The following is a 9,041-nucleotide window of genomic DNA, read 5'->3' on the forward strand; positions in this document are numbered from 1 at the left end:
TGTGCTTCCGTTAAGCCCATTCTTTCTGCTTCGTACACGTGCTGTTCTCCCCAAGCTCATCAAACTCAGGTCAAAGAAAACCCAAACCAACACCGTGGAGTTTGGGACTGACATTTCCGCATCTTCACCTTTTCTTTTTGTCGCACAAGATGCAAGATTAATGTAATTTTATCAGTCTGAATATGTAGGACATCCTGTGGGTGTTCGTTCAAATAGCTGAACGCTGCAAAGCCTTTCCTTGTGAGGTCTGATACAGACCAAATGCTGAAAACTTTTCAGATCTGAAGGATCTCTTTCTAGATTATCACAGTGTGTACTCGGGTGATCTTTAAATCTTGCAAGATTTTTCTAAGTACAGAGGCCAAAAACGGACAGATCAAAAGACGGGGATCCTGGAGGTTTGGCTTTTTTTTCTCTGGGTTTTGGCCAGAACCATCTCTAGGTTATGGCAGCACTTGTTGTGTTTTGATACCATCTCAGACCCTGACCTTGGAAATAAGTGAGTATTTTCCCTGGGCACAGCATGCGCTTTATGCCTTCTCTGGACAAGAACTACATTCATTAGAGAGTTTTCTTTCCCTGTTACTCGCCCAGTTGGTTCAAGGATCGTACGATGTGTAACTCGCTCCCACCCCGGAGCCCAGGGCTGTGGCTTTACAACCACCATCTCTGTCACATCTTCAATTTCTTGGGTTTTATTTCCCTCTGTTCCACTTTAATTATGCAGAATGCTCAAAAAAAAAAACAAACAAAAAAAGGTTTTCTTGGTTCAGGGAAGGGGAGTTGTTTGGGGTTTTTGAGGATTTTTGCTTGGGTGATAATTCTGCCCTGTTTTCCTGAGTTTACGGAAAGCTGCACCCGCCACTGCAGGACTCTGCTGCCAAATGTCTGGGGATGGGAAAGGTCCTGGGACACCAAGTTTGGGGTTGGTTTTTAAACCGAGTGGCCGTGAGTCCTCTGTCCACCCCAGAGCTTCTTGCGTTTCACAGTCACCTCAGTCTGCGTCCCATCCCCGGTGCAGCAGAAGGGGTGGGATTAGTGGGAACCGAAGCAGCTGCCGGTAAACAAAGCACTATTGACTGTACGAAGCGATGGAAAGTAGAAATGCTTTAATCCCTTTCGTTTACCAATCCGGAGCGATGCATCTGAGAACAGTAGGAAAGAAGTACCAGTGTGACTTTGAAGTCCAGCAGCGGTTTCTGGAGCTTCCAAGAGCCATTCTTCCCTGCGTTTTATCCGAGTGAATGCCCAGCCCGTACGATGGGCAGAAGAGGGGTGGTTTCTGGCTATTAGCATAAAAGACAAGGCAGGAAGGCTCTTATTCATGGCTTTGACACTTGTTGTGCCCAAGTCTTCAATACCAGTGGTACCTTCATTCCCTGGTGGTTGCTGTGGGTGTAACAGCAGCTCCCACACCTGACGGGAAAGTGAAATCCTGCGTTACACGTGATGGTTTTGGTCAGCCAGGTTTCACCCTTTGCTTTTCAAATCCTCTTTGGCAGAAGAAAACCAAAACGCATTTCCCTTCCCGCAGCCACCAGCGGTGGGACGGGGTGGGAGCCCCCCGGCTGCTCCTTTCCTCCCCGCCCGGGGTGGTTTGGCTCCCCGAGAGCCTCGCAGCCCCTCCAAGTCCAGCTCCTTTCTGTCATCTGGGTGTCACTGAGCAAACTGCAGCAGCATCCCAATTTAAATCTTCTCCGAGGTGGAGCAGGGAATTGGGAACCATGAACCTATCGGACCTAATCCTAAAAGCACTCTCCTTTTTTCTTTTTCTTTTTTTTTTTTTTTTAATTGGTCGGCACTGCCGTTGTCTCCTAACTGTCCTCTGAGACTTACAAAGCATTTCCTGCTCGTGGTGACTTCTCTGTGCTGTATCTGGTTTGTATTGAGCTAATTAAAATGTTTCCTTCTGAAGAGAATAGTGGACTGACTTACCCCATATTCAGCCACTGATCCTCAGGGCATGACTCTCTCTTTGTTTTCGCTGAGAATGTCTCTCTCCATTTACATCACCCCTTTAACCCTTGGTGTGCTTTGGCTTTCCCCATCTGCTGCTGCTTCCAGAGGGTCTGGTCTACGGCCCAGAAATGACAAAATTTACCCCAAACTTCCCAGCAAAGTTTGCATTATTTTACTTTCCCAAGAAGGACTTCTTTGCTTGCAAAGGAATTCTGCTCTTTTTGATCCTCAGGTCTCTCACTAAGGGAGATTTCTTCATAATAGCATTGCTAGATTCAATGGAGAGTGGGATAAAAGAAGGTCTGGGTGCAAAGGAAGAAGTGATGAAAAGCAGTTGCACTGTTTGACCATGTTGTTTTCACTCAGGAGCAGAAGTTGGTGATGGAGGTAGCTGTGTCTTTGATGTAGTCCTGTTTATTTACAAAGTGTGGTTAAGAAAAAGAAAAACAAAACACTAAGAGAGTCCTGTTTCCCTGGATCACTGGGGGAATCCAACAACAGGACTCAGTTTATTTGCTTACAGTTCCAAAAGGCTTTCCAGTCAGCGTCTTGCCCAAAAAGCTTCCTTTCTTTGCTTGCTCGGACACAATTTCCAGTGGTTCCTTGGCAGTCGCTTGGCTTTTGGGCTCCTTGTTGCCTTTTCTCAGAGACTGCAGCTGCATGAAGCCGTCCTTTCACCCCAGCCTTGTTTGACAGCTCTAGCCCAGAGCCCTGCAGTCCTTTTGCTGAAGCAGGAGAGCTGAACTTTCACCTCTGTTTATCCAAAAATTATAGGCTTTTTCTTTTTTTTTTCCCCTTTTGCATACACTAACACCAGCAAGCTTCCAGCCGGCTGCCAGCACCGCAGCACAAACACCTATTTCAGCTGCTGTGAGCTAAACCAGGCTGTTTCCTTGTGGGTGCTGAGTGCAGCCCTTCAGCTCCTGCTCTGGTGCTCAGGATGCGTGCCTGGCATCTATTTGCTGGAGGGAGTTGATAAAATAGGGCTTTGTTCTCTCAGGCTGCTTTATTCCCGGGAGGGAAGAGGGTTTGAGAGCTCTCCTCTGACAGCTGGGTAGGTATTGTCAGCCTTCATTTCATTTGCTCCAGCGGGTCCCCTCCCTGTTCACCTTGGTGCAAGAAATTTGAAGGCACGACCAGGGTTTTCGTGTCATCTTCCTCCCCTCTAGGGGGGAAACATTAAGGTCTTGAAAAATAGTCGGTGGTGTATAGTGAAAGGGGTGCGTGAGGAAGCCCAGCACGCAGCTACCCTGCAGTGAGAACTCGAGAGGGTAAATTTCCACAAGTGTGTTAAATAAGAAATGGCTTGGCAAAGCAAAAATATCAAATCTTGGCCAGCGAGTGACGTTTCTGTAGTGAAGCTTCTTAGAAATCAGGTTTCTAATAACGAGAGGAGGGAAATTCTATTTTGGCATTCTATTTGGCATTGCATCAGGGATGCTGCTTTTACTGCTAAATATGGTAAATTCCGTCTACCACGTAAAAGCAAATGTACGCTGAGGCAGAAGATGGTGTGTTATCTGCAGGAATTTGAATGGGAATATTATTAGATGAAGACATGAGCTTCCATTGTGGCGGTATCTTTACGGGTGCAACAGGTAGTCAAAATATTCTGAGATCCTGTTACACACAGAGAAAGCATCTGCTCTGTGGCTAGCATGAACAAACGTGTCAGGACTTTGGGACTGATGGATGTCCCTCAGCTTCACTTGCCAAGATAAAGAGACTTTCCTCTTTCTATAAAACCAAGCCAAACCATTACAAATAATTCAGAAAACTTTCCTCGCGGCCGGGGTCAGCTGAGGGTAGCCTGGCTCTGAAGCTGTGCGCATCTTTACCCCCTTTTATGGGGCTGAACTGAGAAGATGGGGCATTAGAGGAAGTCTCGCAGAGCCACTGTCTGTTCTCGGGAATAAAGAGCTGCCTCTTTGCAAGGAGAGAATTTGCCTTTTGTGAAAGGTGGTGGCTCTCCTTTCCCTGAGACTAAATCGGATCCTTGTTTACGGAGGAGGAGCGACAAGCGAAGGAGCAGAGTGAGTCTCTGCACGCACGCTTGACCTGGAAAGACCTAACGGAGGCTGGATGTGAGCTCCAGGAGCCATCCTCTCCCACGCCAGCCCACGGGTGGGACAGCTCATTTGTGGTCCCTGTGTGGGCCATCGGGCTGGGACCACCACCTCACCCGTGTCCACTTGGCCAACAACGCTCAGACGTAGGGGACAGAGCGCCGATACTCAAATATGCTTTAACCAGGGTTACCTGCATCCTGTACAGATGCACCCAAAACGCTGGGAAAAACACATCTGGCTGAATGAAAGGGAATGGGTAGCTGAGTTCAGGCTTTAGTTCTGGAGCTCCGAGCTCCAGAATTAGAAAGACACTGATTTTTATTGATTGACCTAAGCCCACCTAAGGAGGAATCATATTTTTAGTCTCAAAGGATTAAAGTGAAGTGTATGCTCCGCCTCCCTCTCTCTCCCTCGCGTGTTTTTCAGGACTTCCTTTTAAAATTCAGAGGCTTTGGACCCCCTGAAGTACTGAGGTTAGTATCCTGCCTGTTTTATTTTAGCCTTCAGACGGCTAGCAAGGGAAAAAAAGATGTAGAAATGCTACAAGGCGGGGAATATCCTTATCACAGACCTGTGAACTTTGCACTTCCCATCCTCCGGGTTTTACTGTGCTGCTCCTATAGGGGAGCAATACACAAACACGCAATTGTCTCCTCTCAACCAAGGATTTTAAGGAGCGTCATTAAAAACACAAAACTTTTTGTGCAAATCCTTGTGCAGTGGGCTTACATTGTGTTAAATTCTATCTCTTCCAGACAGCTGTATCTCTAGATTAAGTTATGTTGCTCATCATGCATTTTACTTCTGACACCAGGATTTTCTATCTGTATTTGAATTCTTCTTGTGGAATTTTGCCACTAAGCTTAAAAGGAGTAGATTTGAGCCAGAAATGAAAGCCAAAGTGATAAAGAATTTTTTTCAAAGTTTTGCAGTATAAATATATAACTTTTTTCCTAATTTTAATGTAGCTTGTAGGAACCAGTTCTCACGTTATGTGAAGCTGAAAGCATGTATCACTGCCAGCTGAAAGTCTAAGTTTATGCCACACTTATATACAACCCTTTCTTCAGTTTATGTTAAAGCATATATTAAAGATACTGACTTCAAGTAAGGAAAAAAAAAACCAAACCCCTCCAACCAAGGGATATTTTTCACATATCTGAAACAAAACAACAGGGGTGGAAAAGTCCTTAACTTGTCATCCACAGTGACATAATAAGAATTATGATGTGAATTATTTCCAGTTCGGAGGAGTAGCTCGCTCCGGTAATTACTTTCCGAAAACTTGGGAGATCGTCTTTCTCACTTTGAACAGAAACATTCCCCTCTCCCATCCCGGCCATAGCACAGCTCAAGGAAGAGGAATGAGATCTGAAAAAAACATCACTAATCTCCATTGAAATGTACGACTCGAGCCCATCCCCGGCTGGTTTTATCCCACAGACTGGTCAGAGCCTTCGGATTGCAGAAACCGCCACCATCCTTTTTGGGTTTTCCGAGCTGACGTGAAATCTGGGCGCTTCTCTGTCGGGTTAGAAAGGGAGGAAATAGCAACTTACCCCGGCGGAGCGGCTGGGGCTGAGCTCCTGCCCCCGGCTCGGTGGGCTTCAGCCCGATCCCACCCTGACAGCCCCCATGGATCCTTTCTTCTCTTGCGCCGGAATAGCTGCGTGCTCGCCTTTCCTAAAAGTTGACTCGCTCATCTTTTAAAACCTCGAGCGGCCGCCAAGCCTCCTGCCTTCCTTTGTTCGGAGAGGAAACAAAACCCGCTGAGCGCCGCGGCCATCGTGTCTCGGGGAAAAAGGGGACGCGAGAATGGGCCCGATGTCTGGGCAGGGTCTGTGGGCAGGGGCGACTCTTGGGGGTTCTCGAATGGAAACGTTTTCCATTGGGCAGGGACGTGTTATTAACGCCTTGAACCCGCCCCGCGCCGGGTCCCTCTCGCGGGGCTCTATTTGCAGATCCCAGCCCCGAACTGGCGGCTTTGAGGACAACGCGACGATGGGTAACGCGGATTTCCTGAGCAATAATTAGCTGGTGGGCACAAGCCCTCTGCGCCGGGGATGGTAACGAGCAGGGGAAAAGCTGGTTAAATCTCAGATTTTTATTTTTTTTTTCCTTTGCACGGCCAGGATTGTTTTTCCTTCCAATTAAAAGGAAAAAAAAAACAAAAAGCGAGGAGGAGAGGGGGGAGCTGGGAGTGGGGAAGGCTAGAGAGCTGCAAGGCAAAGCAGGCTGTAAAAATAAGACAGCTTCCTAAACAGAAAGGGGTTGGTTTTTTTAGGTTGGGGTTTGTTCGAGTGGGGTTTTCTTTAAACTTTTCAAAGGAGCTGACTGTGACAGTCTGGGCTCTCATCCCCCCCAGCAGTTTGCTCTGAACGCCCTGGTTTCCTCCTGGAAAACCTGTAGGCTTTCCAACGTTGTACAGGGACGTAATTACAAATAATCCAGGGAAGCGCCGCCGCTTTTTTGCCCGTGTAGCTCACCCAGAGAGCTGCTGCTGCCTTCCAGCAGAGCCGCTAGCTAAAAGCTTCTTATTTTTCTCTCTTACCTTTAATATCAGCCCTTCAGCTAGGGAAGAGGATCTTCTGGCAGCAGACGGCTTGTTTGCCTCAGCCGGTTTGCGCCACGGTGCCCTTTTATTTCTTTTTTTTCAGCCTTCTCCAGTTCCATAGGTTCGAAATCCCGAGTCCGCTTTTAAAGCCCAGCCTCCCGCCTAACGTGTCTCGCTCGCATTGTGTCTGTCTCTCCTTTTCCTCTGCTCTTCTTGGCCGTTCCCACAGGCAGCCAAGGCCAGTAAACAACTCATTGTGAAGCTGGAACGAATGTTATTCCTCGGGCTGGTGGCCGATGACAGCGGGTCTCTGACTCGCTTCTGCAGCTCTGCCACAGGCTTTTATCCAGTCGATGCAAATAACTTCCTGAATATCTCACGTAACAGCCCAACTCCAGGCAGCAAAACCTCACCCTCTCAGAGCTCGCCGTCGAATTAAAACCTCCGAAAACACAAGCGTGGATTTGGATTGAAAACGGCGAAGGTGCAGATGTTTCCTGCTCCCACTAGCCAAAGGTCCCTCTTCCCTTTTTTTTAAGCTGTTAAGGGTGATGGAGAGTCTGGGTGAGCTGTGCAGGGATGGCCAGGGACACCGGCCGTCACCGCCGCTCCTGTTCGAATGTGGGGGGTGGCAGGAGGCTCAGGATGCAAAATCCACCAGTATCGCCAGTAAACCCACCTACCAGAAACCAGCTTTGGCCTTTGTGGGCGTTTTCAGGCTGGTTGCATGGAAATCCTGCTCCCCGGGCTATAATGCGGCTGCTTTTCACACCCCGGGGGCCCATTCTTGTGTGACTCGGAGTGCTTTCTTGGTGGGGACCGATTAAACAAGACCTCTGCATTTGAAACCACCCTTGTTAGGGAAAAGAAGCGTGGTTTGGATGGTTTGAAATTCAGTGTAGTGATACAGATTGAAATGAGGGCAGGGAAGCCCCTTGCAGATTAGCATCTTGAGTTTTAACCTTCAGAACTACCTCTCCCTAGGCAAGCCCATTGGAGAGGAGGCTGGTGACTCCTTAAAGATTAATTAGAGCAGAAATCTTAAAACAAAGCCAAACTTCCAGGTTCCCTACAGTATTCAGTGACAAATGTGCAACTTTGATGCTGTTGAACTTGAACGAGGCAGCCGTGCCTCTGTCTGGGGTGCTTGCTTGGAGTTATTGGTTTAATTAAATGCTCATAACAAAAGTCTTCAGCTGTTGTGAACTTCAAGGGTTCTCAGGAACTCCTCCTTATAATGCTATCTCTAACCTAACAGGAGACTGGGGATTGTTTCTTTGTCCTTCTAAACAACCTTGGTGGTTTCAACTTCATATCCATCCACGGTTGCCATGGAATTCAAAAGCAACTCCGGTGAGCAGGTTATTCAGTCACTGGTTACTCTGAGCACTTTTTCTTTTAAAGGCAATTGTTTTCTACTAGCTATAGCCAAAACTGGAAGCTGGGACAAGTAGAACTTCCAGGCTGACCTATGATTCTACTCTCCAGCCTTGAGAGAACATAAAAAACCCCCCAACCTCTTCCCCTATGGGACATAAAAACGTTTTAAAAAGGAAAAAAACATGCCCAGGGCAGTAGACTCCTGCTCCCCTCCAAGGTGCATTTCACAAAGCAACACACATACGTCTTCACCCTTCTCCGCACCCGGTTCAGAGAGGCCAAGTGCTGTGCTATCAATGTACTCTGTGAGTTTTTTAGATAAATAAAGTACAAACGTTTCCAACAAAGTACCCTTAACGTGGGTTTATTTGCTAAACACACAAAAAGAGGAGGTGGCTGCCTGTCTTCTGGGTTATAGTTACAGACAAGTGTTTTCTTTAAAATGGAAAAACAATGAACAGACTCTTCATCTCTCCTCTCTGCACAACTCGCTCGCTGTCCCCACCCTGATCCCATGGTGTTCGTCTTAGACTTGGGGCAGGGTGGGAGTTAGCGAGCTCTCCTTGTTAAAACATTGGCAGCACATCAATAATCTCTCATTATTTTGGAAAACAAGGGAAACCGGACTGTTGTCTTATTGGAAACCACGGCTGCTGAGAAGGCATAACACGTTTAAGCAAAGCTTTTACCCCCTGTTTGCAGTGCTCGGATTTTATGCTTGTGCATAGAAACCCTACCGATGCGATTCTCCCGTTGTGTTTTTGGTTGTCTGCTGTGTCAGGGGTCTCGTAGCTTTCAGGCTGGCATATGAAATTTCCATGGATTTCAGCCAGACAGAAATATCTGAATTTAAGGAAAAATCTTGCCAGGAAGTCTAACATCTTGCATTTCCGGATGATTAACATTTAATTCTTCTGCTGTCAAATGTACTGACTCTTTTCAGGCAATTGATGCTTCATTGTGTCAAGATTCCTCTTTCAGGGCGCTTACTGGCCCTCAAAAGGAGCCAAAGAGCAGACACCAAATCAAAATTGTGTTTTAAAAGTTGCTAGAATATGTATGTGTATATATATATATAT

Source organism: Apaloderma vittatum, unplaced genomic scaffold (genome assembly GCF_000703405.1).
Source record: "Apaloderma vittatum isolate BGI_N311 unplaced genomic scaffold, ASM70340v1 scaffold24613, whole genome shotgun sequence".
Taxonomy (NCBI): domain Eukaryota; kingdom Metazoa; phylum Chordata; class Aves; order Trogoniformes; family Trogonidae; genus Apaloderma; species Apaloderma vittatum.